This window comes from Dasypus novemcinctus, chromosome 13 (assembly GCF_030445035.2).
Source record: "Dasypus novemcinctus isolate mDasNov1 chromosome 13, mDasNov1.1.hap2, whole genome shotgun sequence".
NCBI lineage: Eukaryota > Metazoa > Chordata > Mammalia > Cingulata > Dasypodidae > Dasypus > Dasypus novemcinctus.
Genome location: NC_080685.1, coordinates 106,233,889 through 106,248,580, shown reverse-complemented (window position 1 = coordinate 106,248,580; position 14,692 = coordinate 106,233,889). Strand labels below are relative to the sequence as shown.

Sequence of the window (14,692 nt, the reverse complement as noted above, 5' to 3'; positions counted from 1 at the left end):
GGCTGCAGCTCGGCGGGAGGACAAAGAGCCTGTGGAACGGTTATCCACTGTCCCCAGCCCGCTCCCTCTCCTTCCCGAACGTAGGAAAGGAAAAAAAAAAAAAAAAGAATCCTCAGGCAGAAAAACAAAGGACGCCAGAGAACCAAATACATGCAGCTGAGGAACTGAAAAAAGTCTGTCAGAGGACTCAGGGGAGGAACCTCCGCGCCGCACGTGCCGCCGCGCCGCACGTCCCCCCGCGCCGCACGTCCCCCCGCGCCGCACGTGCCGCCGCGCCGCCATCGGTCATTTCGCGCCGCCATCAGCCATTTCGCGCCGTCCTGCGCGGCTGCTCCTCTTCCCCAGCCACACCGCCACCTCTCCCCTGTCCGAATTTGGCCCTCTGTGATTCGGCCGTGCCTGCCAGCCCTGAAGACTTCCCGCGGAAGGCTCTCGGCCCCGCGGACATCCTCACGCTCAGCAGGAGCAGGCTTCCTTGAACACCCCCGGGTGGCGCTAGGGGAGGTCCCGGCGCCCTGGAGCAGAGGGGGCCTCGGGGCCGCGCGTGAGGAGGGGTGGGGGGGAGCTGGAGTTAGGGCACAGTTCCCAGCCCAGCTCTACGCGTTAGGGCCCCCACCCGACCTCCCCGGGGCTCTGTTCTTCTTTTGTAAAATGAAGGGATTGGGCTAAAGGGTGCGTCTAAGCGCTGAGGTTACGTCTAGTCCTGAAATAACAAGTGAGAGGTTGAGGCAATAAGCCACAAAGGTCAATCCCCAGACAAGACAGTTAATGCCGATTTTAAGGTAATTGAGGCAAAAGTTGGCCCCCACCCCCCGAGTTTGAATGACCGGATTTCAGTTGTGGCGGGGTGATAAACAGGTACTGAGCGAGCTTTTACTCTACAGTCGAAATGAGCAGGAGCAGATCAGGAGACAAGACCTTAACGGGCAGTTTTCTTTTGGCTAATGGCTTATTTGTACAAGCTAACCTTTTCTTCATCATGGGTTATAAACCCAACAAAATATTAGTTGATAAGCTGACGTATTTCACTTATAATTGTTCTTCTGTTCTTGGAACTTTAAATATACGTCTTTGATGTTCTAGTTTAACAGGTGCTAATGAGAACCAGATTGCTTAGGAGGATAAAAAAGAAAAATGTCAATATGTGTCACAGTAATCAGCCTCAATAATGGGCATAGTTGTACTTTGACTGGAATAAATGGACAGATGTAGATACAAAGAGGAGTCCTGATAGGTCAGAGATATTGAAAGTAGATATTAAATTATTTAAAAAATTACGCATGTGCTTACATTGTCTTCAAACAGAGTGTAAAGACGCTGTGAAGCAGTATGTGGAGAGAGGCTTAGCTGTGACGTGTGGGACAGAAGCTTCTTGACCTCATTTCTACGGAGGCTCCCTATGTAGCAGGTAGGAATGGATACAAAGCCAATCTTGTAAAATAAAGGAAAAGTTTATTAGTCTTCAAAAAAAGATCAACACATTATTTCAGTATGAATAAGAGTCTTCACTTTCACTCAGAAGTGGAATGCTCTTACAGTTTTCTTCTCAAAGTCACTTTTGCCCCTCTCCCTGTAAATATTTGTACCTAAAACTTGATAAACTCCTTGAGGGTATATTGTGAAATCTATTCACCTCCCACAGTACCTACTTTGCACGGTGCTTTTGCAATAAGAGGTGCTGAAAAGTAGTTATTGAACTGAATGTTCCCATTAATTTTATCTTCTTAAATGTATCATTGCAGTTACAGAAACAAGCAAAGAAACATATAAAAAGGTCCTTGCATGAAATCATCATTTGGTTGGTACTAGGTGGTAAGTGTATTTCCAGCTCTGGAAACTAGAGAGCCACCATTGTTTTTCCCAACTTGATCTGGGCTGCTGAGAATGGGCTGTCCCAGTTGAGAGCCGAGATTTCATATTGCTCACATATTGCTCGGATCATTAGGCATGACTGTACTAAACACCAAAACTCTTAATTTAGTACAAGCCTTTGGCTGTTCCTTAGATCTAGCTTTTAAGGTTTTGTTTTGTTTTAAGCAGTTTTATTGGGATATATTCACACTCCACACAATCTATCCAAATTGTACAGTCAGTGGGTCTCAGTGTAAGCAGAGTTGTGCATTCATCACCACAGTCAATTTTAGAACATTCTCATTACTCCAAAAAAAACACCCCATACCCCATACACCCCCCACCCCCCATTTTTGGCACTTAGCATTGGTGTGGTGCCTTTGTTACAGTTGATGAAGATTATTAAAACACTACTGTAAACTATAACCCATAGTTTGCATTAGGTATATTTTTTCCCATATACCATCCTTTTACTAACATCTTGTAAGAGTGATGTACATTTGTTATAGTTTCTAAAAGAGCATTCTTGCATTTGTACTAGTACCACAGTTATCATTTATATTTTTATAAATGTATTAATATTAATATTAATGAAGGCCACTTTCTATTTGGGTAATTTCTGAAAAGGAGTTCTGAGCTAGGGCTGTGTGGAATATAGTTCTGTGGCATTACAGGGTCAGGGCCAGCAGCAGCATGGCAGAGTGCTTAGTAGGCTCACAGACATACAGAATCATGTCTACAGTTATGGGGCAGTGCTGCATTTGGGGTTTGCTCATTTGAGGTGGTGGTGATGATGATGGTGTTGGAGTAGATGTTCCAGCACGTGATGTGCTTGAATCCCTATTCTTTCCTTTGTTGTTTAATCTCTTCAAGCTTTTAATTCTTTGTCTGTAAAATGGGAGTTCATGATAGAGAATGCAAGTTAAATGAGACAATATATATGTAAAGTGCCTAGGCATGGAGGTCATTAAGTAGTAGGCTATTTTTAGTAGCTGAGATATGTTCTAGAAAGCCTTCTTCTCCCCAAATATCTTTCCAGGGAGCTGCTAAAAATACATTTAATTTTAAATGATATTTGGGCCTCTCTGGAGTTATTGGGACAGAAAACCTAACTTCTCACTTAAAAATCAAATGGATGGACTACTTTTGTGCTCTCAAACTTTTCTCTCCCTCTCCCCCTCCTTTCACTGCACTTCCCACAAGTCTGTTTTCCAAATTCTGTTTTCACACCCACTGTCTTCAAGATTCTTCATTCATACTTTTATGAGTGATAACAATTAAACATGCTACTCTTCCCTAAAATATTTGCTTATTAACAGAGAACAAATCTGTGAACTAAGAAATAAAATGTTGAATGGGGGTCAAGCCTTGGCTAACTTGGGGAAAGGTATTTTTCAGAGTACTAGACTCTTGAAATTAAATTCACTGGTGGCTGCTAATGCATGGAACATATAATTTATGAAACCATTAGAATGTTTAGATGAAAGAATTTATCATATTAATTAGTTATCTTGAAAGGCCAAAAGGAAAGAAACAGAGACAGGCATCATTCATTCATTTATTCGATATTTTTAAGTGCTCAGTTACAACGGGGAGTCAGAGACCTGAGGTGCCAACCTTGTGCACGGAGCTCACAGCCCAGGGTGAGCTAGACCAACAGGGGGTCACAAAAGCATTGATAATCTGGAGGCAGAGTGGGGTGATGAAAAGGAAGGCTGTCTAGAGGCCTGCACTGGCCTCCAACGTCTTTGGCAAGCCTGCTGCCTCTCACTGCCATTAGAAGGCTGCCCAACCATGCCAGGTATATTCTGGACAGCTGAGAGTTTCCTCCAGGGCCATGTATTTGTGGGTGAGCAATGGACTGGGTCTTTCTTTTAAAGATATGGCCTGCCCAGAATGATTGTTTAAGCAGGGGAGTCTCTCAAAACATAAGCATAATCATGGAGTCTGGGGGATATAGTCTGGATGACCTCTGTTTAACCTTGGGACTATTTATGATTTTGACCTTTTTCAGTCCCTGGGTGAGCAGGAATAAAATTCTACTGTTTCTACCTTTATATCCTCCACTATACTAACTGCAGGAAGAAGCCTTCTGAAGTCCACCATTCAAAGCAGTAAAGAAACTCTGTTTGTGACAGGAAACACTAGGCCAAGCCTACGTAAAACTGTTTCAGGCTCACAAGATTGTGGCCTTTATTTGAAGTTGTCAGCTGTGCTACGTGGGTTAACTGTGCTGAGAGCATATATTCACCCCTACCCCCACCCCCCAAGCAGTAAAGTCATTTCTGTAGTCTTATTTTATTTGATAACTATGATGTGCTTAAATATAGTTTGTGGGTGAAACTGTTATAAGTTGGCTTATATGGTTTTGTGTTAGGAAGCCTCAGTTAAAGAAAAACACAGAAACTCCAGCAAATGTCCCTTTCTCAGAGCTTATGCCTTTGGTGCTCACTTTATTACTTTCTGAAACCCCAAGAAGCAATGCAAATAGGAAACAGCAAATATTGTGGAACTCAAGAACTCAAAACACTATAGGATCAAATTGTCTGCAGTTCTTTGACAGATATTACTTTTAAAGTCATGTGCCTCTTTGCTAAGTATTGTGAACATCTCACTTACTTTGATAAAGCAGATACAGAAGGAGTGAACTGATGAAAAGTGAAGGAAGTTTATCACTCAGGTAGTACTTACATATGTGGGAATCTCTCAAAATTTAAGTTGCAGTTATTGTCAAATGTCTCTTGCTTTGTGTATTTCAGTTAATAAAATAATAAACTTTGCACTTAAGTACGTGATTGTGAGATGTATTGTCCATACTTGAGATATTGCAGTTGCTCAGCGTTATGGAGAGGGATACATGGAGGGTGAATTGAAGGGAGCTATCAAGGTAGGAAGTATGCATACACATTACAGTCTTCCAAGGCTTTTTTTTTTGTGTGGCTGCAGGGACTTATTGAGGTGATTGGTCTTCTGTTCAGATCACGAAATGAAACAAAGGCAATAACATCTGTAGTGGAATGACTTTCCATATTGCCTTCAAATAGGTCTCAAAGATAAGGTCAAAGAGACATTAAGCATTTCAAACTCTAAAAAGAAAAACAATTGGGACCAGAAACCTCCTTAGGGCTTACAGATCCTGCTACTTCTATCTTGTGACTCTGCCATTTTGTATTTTCAAGTTCATCTTGGCAAGACATAACACTTCCACTCATATTCCATTGACCAGAATTAGTCTCATGGCTAACTTAACTGCCAGGAGTCTAGAAATATAGAAAAGTGTATGGAAATGAGTGAACATTAGCAGTCATTACAAATGCAGTGGCTTCCCCCACCTTCTCAAAACCAACTGAATGGGGGCACCAAGGAAGAGATTGGCGGTAACTGAAAGGAGGGAAGATTGTCCCTGATTGGGGGCTATAAGACTTATTGAAGTACCCTCTGTCTATATCTGAGTAGAAAAAAGAAAAGTATTGAGTGAAGGCAGGGCAAAGAGAGGAGATGGCAATAGAGATGCCACAGCCACAATGGCTGGAAGGTTGAAAATGAAGGATCTCCCCATGGTCCAAATGGGTCTAGCAAAAAGTAGTTCTATTTAAATAATTTATCACTTCCTTACTCAATAATTTATCACTTCCTCATTACCTCCTCAAGGTAAATGGACCTAGCAGTAAAGCTGTGGAATGTGTGCCAGGACCAGGAGCTATGAGGAACGGGAGGATGTCTAGACAGCCAAAAATCTTACTTCAGAGAAGTGTGCGGTGCATATGGCCTTGCAGAAATGCTCCAAAGAACCTTCACATGTGTGTGGGGACAGAGCCAACACTGAAGTTCTGATCACTCAGGGGGCATTGATACTGGTAAGCAACAGGCATATAGATGACAAAACCCAACAGAGAGAAGATTGGTTCTTCCTTACTCATTGCCCCTTCGATGCCAAAACACCAGAGGAGTAAGGACCTGACAAGGGAGCTGGAAGAGGAATGTCAAATCCGGAATACATGCTGCTCTACTCTAAGGAGAGGGAGGGGGAAAGGAATGAAAGAGCAGATCATGCCTTCTCCACCCCCAGACATAAGGGAAGAGAAGCTTTGAATTTGAAAGGCAACTGGATTCTGATGATAAAAGCACAGGAAATGGATGGAATCTTCTGAAGGCACCGAGGATTAGAAAGGGAGCTTCAACAGAGCACTCCACTAAGTGGAGAATAAAGAAAAATGAGTATGCATTGATAACTCCCACTGAGATGAGGCTGTCAAATAAACAAATTGATAGAAGTCTTCAACGTCACATTAATATCACTTGTGTTTCTGGTGGTTTAGACCAAGGACTTGGATCTGACTTAGAATCTGTGAGAGACTGAGGTTGAGGAGACAAAATGAGATGGGGTTGGACATGTGGCCTCACAGGAGGTGAGAGCCAGAAGGGGTCTGTGTATTTATGAGCCCATCCCCTTCGTCTTTCAGGTGAGCAAACTTGGAACCAGAGTTGGCAAGTGATTTGCTTAAGATCAAATCATAGCTTGGTAATGGTGATAGTGATTCTGACAATCTTTAGAGTGTTATTAGAAATTGACTCCCCCAATTCTTATTTTAAATTGGATTATTTTGTTACTTATTTCAAAATAAGTACATTTGAAGGTGAAAATGTTTTTTTGCTGTTGTTGGTCTGTTTTACAATTTTGAAGCTACCTGAAAAGTAGTGACTTGGATTTTTTTTCAGGTCATTTACAATCCAGATAACTCTCTCTATCATTGTGTTCCCTGTAATTGTGACTGAAAAATAAAAGATCTTTTCTTGTATATTCCAAATGTGACTCTGCCTCCAGGGTTACATACTTTCTCTCCCTTTGAAGCAGGATTTTTCACTTGGTCAAGTCTACAAAAGCCAATCAAGGTCTATGGAACACTAGAGGATAATGTGAATTTTACTGCAGATGTTGTGAGGAGATAGTAACAACATAGAGCAGAACTTTATAAAAATTTCCATCAAATAACTTCCCCACTCCAGGCATCTTCAGTCATCAGCTGCTTCTTTCCACCGTAAGACGCCCCTAATCTGTAGTCATTGGAGCTTCACTTACACTGCCTTTTCTTGCCTTCTGGAGCATCCATCGCCCCTCACCCCATATAAAGGAATAGAATCTTCTCTGAGCTTCTCCATTTTGCCCCTCACACCATCATTAAGCAGCACCAAAGGTGCTACTTTGGGGGATGTCTTCTTAGAAAGCAGAGGGAAAGGCTAGAAAAAAAATGTTATTTCTCTGAAATAAAGTGTTTTTCAAATGATATTTGTATATTCATTAGAGTAAAGTATTCTTTATCTCATTTCATTATGGTCAATTGATATTTATAGATTCCTCTTACGGAAGTTCTGGCCCTGCCCTCAAGGAGAGTTACTTGAGGATGTGGCTTGTGGCCAACCGAGGACTTAAATTTGGTGTGGGTTACTCATGGCTCTCTTTGAGCTGACTTCATCTTTGTGGTCTCACTCTTCCTCTTTCTAGTACCAGATTTAAGCATGGAATACTCTATTGACCTGGCATTTGGCCATAACCCTGGCCCACCCCCCTTCTTACTGGAGTTCTCATTCCATGAACTAGGTTTTTGCATCCTTTTCTATCCCCCAGAATCCAGCATCTGCCCATACCCATTTGCTGCTATGTAACTGTTCTACCAGCTCTGAAAGACTGACTTCATTTAGCTATGTGGTTTTAGAGATGACTTCTTGCATGCTTCAGGGCACCCCTGGCTATCTTCTTAGATGATGTTGTTAAGAAAAACTTCAATGTTTGCACCAAAATATTCCTCTGTGCACACTAACCAGAGGTGAAATCTTGACTAGGTGGGTAAATGCTTTAACCAAGTATGGCATCTCCTAAATGGCATGTTGGGATTTTGAAGACTCTTGTGCTTAGAACCTGGTGGGACAGTGATTCTCAAGTCTTCTCTAGCCAATATATAATCATAACAACCAACACATGTGGCACACTTCATAGTTTATAAAACAGCTTTTTTAAAAAAATTGCTCACGTGTATGTATATTAAGTCATTTCAGCCCCACACCAATTGTGTGAGGTAGGTATTGTCCCCATTTTACAGATTATAAAACAGAGACTTAGTGAGATTAAACGACATATCCAGGATCACACAGATAATGAGTTGTAGAATTGGTATTCAGTCTTAAGTCTTCAGATAACAAATATAGTAGTTTTTCTCATTATGGCATGTTATTTACTGTAGGTGTTTTTTTTAACATCCTTTTAAGTAGATAGTATATTACTGGTTTAGAGGAAAACAACAATAACAACAACAAGCAAGAGACCTTGACCTATTGAGAAGTACCTGGCAATATAGAAGCTTTGAAATTCCCCAAATACCACCTTCCTCACCCCAAATAGCTAAGGCAATTGAAGAAATCTAGGGAGAAAATGCTGTTTCAAATTTCATGAAGTTGTCGATATTAGAAAATGTGATATTAAAATGTGAGCATAAGTAATACCTGCTGGCATGTCCTGTAAGGACTGTTTTTAGCAACAATTTTATCACTTTGTGGGGTACCAAATATGTGTAGGCAAAACTACCTTGACTTTTGGTTGATGTTTTAAAGAATGTATAAATAGGCATGGTGATGTGAAATTGTCAGTGGCTATTCTGAGCTCATTCAGAGTTAGTTCATAAAGCAGGCAGGCATTGTGACCCAACAATCTGAAATCTGGAGCTCTAGTAGATGTTGGCTTGTGGTTGGTAAAGCTGGAGCACTGGTCTCTCTGCAGTTAGTCATGCAGCCAATGGCCACGCTCACTGCCCCACACTAGCCTCTCAATGAGTTTTATTCTTGCCAATTGCCATGTGGATTTTTAATAAGGTAGATTAAATGCTCTTCTTGAATTTAGGGATTCTTGAAGATCTTGGGTAAGTATCTGGCTAGATTTTCAAGCTCTAATTGTCCTTTTAGTCATTCCCAGACCAGGATACCGTTTGTCACATGTTTAAAAGATACATTTCCTTCCCCCGCCTGGATGGGAATCTGTCCATTCAATATTCTGTCCATTTAACCTCTTCCCAAATCTATAATTAGCTTTGCCCAGAGATCAGGGGAAAAACACAGAGCCTGAGGTCAGGAAACAGGATGTGAGTCTTGGCTCCAAAACTTACCAGCTCTATGACCTTGTGAAAGGCAATTTATTCTCTGAACTTACTTTTTCTTATCAGTAAAACAAACAATTGTACCTTCCTTACAGAGTTGCTCTATAATTGAAATGAGATAAAATATAGGAGAGGGCTTTCTAAACTGTAAAGTACTGGCAAGGGCAATGTGATCTTATCCTTGGGCTATCAATCTGTGAGACCAAAAACAGAATTTACCTACCTTGTATACTCTATGGAGTAAGATAGATGAGAAATAATAATTGTCTATTTTTCTCTAAAGTTTTCTTATAACTTTCATCTCTCCTTGAATGATAAGTCAGGTTCCCTCTTTTTTTTTTTTCCCCCAAGAGGTACCAGGGATTGAACCTGGAAACTAGTACATGGAGGGTAGGTGCTCAACCACTGAGCTACACCAGCTCCCCAGCTTTCTTTTTTATTAGGGCATTTTGTCAGCATTTTAAAGTATCATCTTCATAGTAAAAGTTACCAATACTTATTACAATATCATCAACACAAATGTGTTTTAGGATATTGATATAACATTACATTATCCATCACCCACTCATTTACTTATCTGCTCCACCAACAAACTTCTGGCATTATGATAGATGTAGTGGGAGATAGAAGAAATGGGGTATTATTCTTCAGAGCTGACTGCTCTCTAATTTAGGGACCAGCAAACATGAAACAATTATGAGTAAGAGATGATTATCAGGAATTCAGAGACTGTATAATTAATATGGTCATATAGAGTGAAATTTATAGGGCATCTTCATTTCAAGGTCCTCTGGGCATTTAAAAAATAATGTCAACTCTAGATTTAGAAGTCTAAGTAACTAGTAGGCACCATTCACGATTTATTCTATATCTTCTTGGGTCTTTGGTTCTGTTCCTCACAGAGTTTTACACTGGGAGTAAGCAGCATTTTCTTTTTCACTGTTACCTAACCACCATTCAAAAAAATATCTCCCCAATGATATCCTCTTCTTTATTTTTAAATTTTGGGGTTGCAGCTTGAATCCAAAATTGTGGTGTTCAAAATTCACATAGCAGCCAAGCAAAGAGTAAGGAGTATAGCTCTAAACTTCTAATATTCTTGATTTGAAGATATTTTTATTTTCCAAGCCGCCATAAGAGTGGGGAAGGATAGCAAATTACCCAGTTTCCTGCTCTTGGCTTAGTTTCCAGTGGTAACCTAAACCTAATGGAACCATACAGCCCTCAACTCAGCTTTTCCATTGTTTATGTTTCTGGAGCCTGAAACAATGTCTTTATGAGGAAAGGAGCATTCTTGGCCAAAACAGACACCAGCTGTTTGGGTGAACTTGAGAATCCTTTGGTTTGCTTTAATCAAATAAATAATTTGGGGAAGAGCAAGTTCTAGGTCTGATGATTACTTAGGAAGGGCTGGCTCCATAGAGTACTAGACAAAGTATTCAGAATAATGGAAATAGATGGGCTCCGTAAGAGGGAAGTAGAAGAGAAAGAAGAGAGAAGATCTGGATGCGATCATTACTGAAGAAAAGCATGGTCTGGCCTGAGGAACAGGAGCTGGGCTTCCCAGATGCATGTAAGAATGGAGCATGTGGATAGCTGTAGTTCGCTTCTCAGAGGATACGCTGAACTGAAGTCACTTCCAGCAAATGGCAGTTACACACCTCAAGAAAGTTAGGAGACTAGCTGTATGTACACAGAATATAAGAGAAAAATATTATAATAAATATTATTGCCAAAATGAGAAGAAGGGAGAACTAAAATGGATGGCATCCCTATATGTCAAGTGCTGTGCCAGCATCATTTCATTTACTCCTCTCTGTTAAACCTGTAAGGTATCTCATTGTTACCATCTTACAAAGGAAGGAACTGAGTTTTAGTGAGGTTAGGTAAATTACTAAAGGTGACAGAATGAAAAAATGGCAAAACTATCCAAATTTTTCTGACTCTAAAGTCTAGGCTTTTCCTAGTCCAGGATTTGGCCTTCCAACTAAGAATACACATTTTGTGCTTTTTAACGATAGTTTTTTATCATTCACTGAGCACTTACTTTGCATTTGACATATGCCATTTATCATTCATGAAAACTCCCAAAATAGGTTTCATTATTCTTTACAGAAAAACTGAAGGGAAGAGAGGTTAGGTTGTGCTCAAAGGCATATATTGGTGGAGCTGAGATTCAAATCCCAGTTTGTCTCCTTCCAAAGACCATGATTTAAAAAATGTATTCTGAATACAATAAAGTTTAAAAAATTATTCTAAATACAATGGATTTTCTGTGCCCAGTGAACTTTTACCATAATACTTTGGGGGACAATAATGAGTCACTATGTGAGGATGGGCTACTTATATGGTCACAGAGAGAAAGGAGCACATATTCAAGCTGTGTCTATCTAACATCATGTATATCTGTCCACCCAATCTATCAGCTATCATTTTATCTATTCTGCAATCAAGTAGTATTTTAACAATTATTCTTCAACTGTCTATCCTCAAGTTAAAAATACAGCTACTTTTAAAAATTATTGAAAAGGTCAAAAACAAAACAACCTATGAATAGATAGCTTCAAGAGTGAAATGAGGGATGAGCCAGAGGCAGAAGGGGCACAAAACCTTCCTCCTTTAACAGGTGAGCTCAATCCATTCCTCCCAGTTGCTAATGTGAGAATCACATTGCTAATGTGAGAATCAGGGCTTCAGTTCTTTTAACAGCTGATCTTGCAGTCTCACAATCAAATTTAATTCAATAGTCGAATTCCTTCAGGATATGCTTACTGGTGGGGGCTGACTATATGTCTGGCACTGTACTAGATACTGTCAATATACAACTTTGCAAGACTCAGTCTCTATCCTCAAGGAACCCAGAGGCTGCTGTGGAAAATAGATGTTTAAACTTAAACTGTGAAGGATGCATTCCTGACAAGCTCTTCTAATTAAAAACGACAAAATTCCCCCAAAATTGAAGATTGTGGCTCTTTCTGTTTACTAGGCAAAGTGGCACTGCCATATGCTAATGGCAGAACCACAAAGAAATTAGAGAACACTTGATGAATTAATTTAAATTAATGCTGGTTGGTAAAATTTTACTGTTTTTAGGTTACAACCTTTCAAACTTGCACACTTTAAAATTAACTTCCAATGTGATCACCTTATAAAACAATGTGGTGAAGTCAATGACAAGGTAAGCTCAAGATGCTCTGGGGACCTGTCTGTCTTTATGTGTGTGTCTAGTTGAGGTAATAAGGGGGAACTACCTGAATCTGGTTAAGTTTGAGATGGAGGGAAGAATGGGGAGAAGATCTCAGCAGAGAACTTAGGCTTATCACAAAGTTTATGAGGATTTTCTTCTCCCAAATATCCATATGGCTTTCTCTCATTTTCCTTTCTTTAAATGTCACCTCAAAAAAGCCATCCCTGAACATCCTCTCTACAGTGGTACTTTCTGTCAATTTCTATTCATTAACCTGGCTTTTTTCCCATAGCCTCTATCATTATCTGACCTAATATTACAAATCTATTTTAGTAATGTTTAAATTGTTTTATTATCATCTTCTCCAGCATAATGTAGTTCTATGAAGACAAGAACTTGTTGTATTTTGTTCAAAATTGTATACCCAGGACTTGAACAGTGCCTGGCATATGGTAAATTCTCAATGTTTGTGAAATAAATGAATGGGGAGTCCTTGAATTTTTTAAGCAGAGAAGTGACAGTGTTATATTTGTCAGTCCTTATGGTGGTGGCTGTGTGCAGGAAGGATTTTAAAGAGTAACAAGATTGGAAACAGGTAGACCAATTAGGAGATGTTGGTAAGAGATGCTGAGGGCTGATACAGGCAGTGGCGAATGGAGAGTACATGATGCATTAAAAAAAATAATTCAGCTGGAAAACTGAGGGGACACAATGACTAAAGAAGCAGAAAGCATCAAGGATGACTTCCAAATTTTTAACTTAACTTATCATGGATGATACTAATAACATGATACTGGTATAAGTACCAATTTATGAGGAAGAGTGGGTCTAGTTTTCAAACCCTTGAGATTCAGACACCCATCTTAGAGATATTTAGCACCAGACTTGTAACTGTAAGTTGAACCACTGGGCCAAGGAAGGACTTGGATTGAGAAATAGAATTTGGTGTCAACAGCATTCAGTAGTTCGTCATAGCAGGGTTCAAAAGCGGTTTTGTCAAATGGTCCCAGTCTCACAGAAAGATGAACATTTACATGAGAATATAATTCTTTCAAAGCAGGAGTGAGAAGGTAAGAAAAATCTCAACATTTCACCCATAATAATCTCCACTGGAAGTAGTGGAGAGGAAACTGCTAATCAAGGAGGCAGCATTCAATGAAGGGACTTTTGAAGCTATGTTTACAACAACAAGGAGGTGGTGTCCATGCTAAACCGAACACGTGGAACAGGTAGTGAAAAAGTCAAGAACAAGTAAGGAATGAGGAGACTGAGAAGGTAAGGGAAAGAGACGAGATAGGGTAGAGTTGTCTTTCATTAGTTGGAGGATGAAAGCCTGGCTGGAAATGATTAGCCTTGAATGTCTGACTTGGACACGTAATGTTCTGGTGCCAAAATTGACAAAGGATCCCAGGCAGTAGCATGTAGCCCAGTCTTAGAGGAATGGTGAGGACCTGACTCTGGATCTGCATTAGGTTTGCCAAGCAGTCAAGAGGATCCAAATGAGTTTTGGTCTTCATAAATGTGTTAGAAAATTGTAGCAAGTAGATACATTATAACAATTAATTCATAATAATAATATCTGTACACAACTAAATAATTTGGATATCTGATGATGACTATCTTGACCCCTCAATTAGTTTGGTATCAGTTCTTCAAAATATAACTCATATTTAGTAATATGAAAAGTGGAGAATTACATTAGTGGTGGAAAAGTTAGATTAAATTGTTATTTAATAACACCAAAAATACCAAGGAGTTGGAAGGATTTTCTTTTCAGCTAGTTGTTTTGACCTAATGAAATCATGGTCTGATTTTCAGTTTCTCAGTCAATTCAATACCACAAATATAATGGATGCAAGTTCCATATGAGGAGTTTGCAGTAGTCTGTTATATGGTATTTCTAATGATCCGTTCCTCCTGGTATTTGTGCCATTTCTAGCATCATCTCACAATGACTGTGGTATTATCAGCTGTATCAGTCAGGGTTGTCCAGAGAAGCAGAACCAGCAGAATATGTGTGTGTATGTATTCACACATGCATGCACACATACATGCACAAGAGAGAGATTTATATATTAAGGAATTGGCTCACGTGTTTGAAGGGGCTGCCAGGCTGGAAATTAATAAGAGTGATGTTGCAGTCTTGAGTCCAAAATCTATAGGGCAGCCCAGCAGGCTGGAAACTCAGGGGATAGATGGTGTAGTCTTGAAGCAGAATTCCTTCTTCTTTCTTGAACCTCAGATCTTTTTTTTTTTTTTAAAGATTTATTTTATTTATTTCTCCTCCCTCCCATTGTCTGCTCTCTCTGTCCATTCACTCTATGTTCTTCTGTGTCTGCTTGTCTTCTCATTAGGTAGCTCAGGAACCTATCTTGGGACCTTCTGGAGTGGGAGAGAGTCAATCATTCTTTTGTGCCACCTCAGCCCCCTGATCTTCTGCATCTCTTATTGGCTCTTCTCTGTGCCTTCTGTGCCTCTTTTTGTTGCATCATCTTGCTGCACCAGCTCT

At 40.0% G+C, this 14,692-nt stretch overlaps 1 long non-coding RNA gene across 1 annotated transcript in view; it reads left to right on the top strand.

Moving 5' to 3' along the window:
* The first annotated feature begins 274 nt into the window (after window positions 1-274).
* The window catches only part of LOC131273101 (uncharacterized), a 29,122-nt gene continuing 14,704 nt past the window's right edge, over window positions 275-14,692 (top strand). The window contains exons 1-2 of the long non-coding RNA XR_009180251.2: window positions 275-1,408; window positions 5,503-8,762. This is a non-coding gene — a long non-coding RNA (uncharacterized lncRNA). The remainder of the gene's footprint in view (window positions 1,409-5,502; window positions 8,763-14,692) is intronic.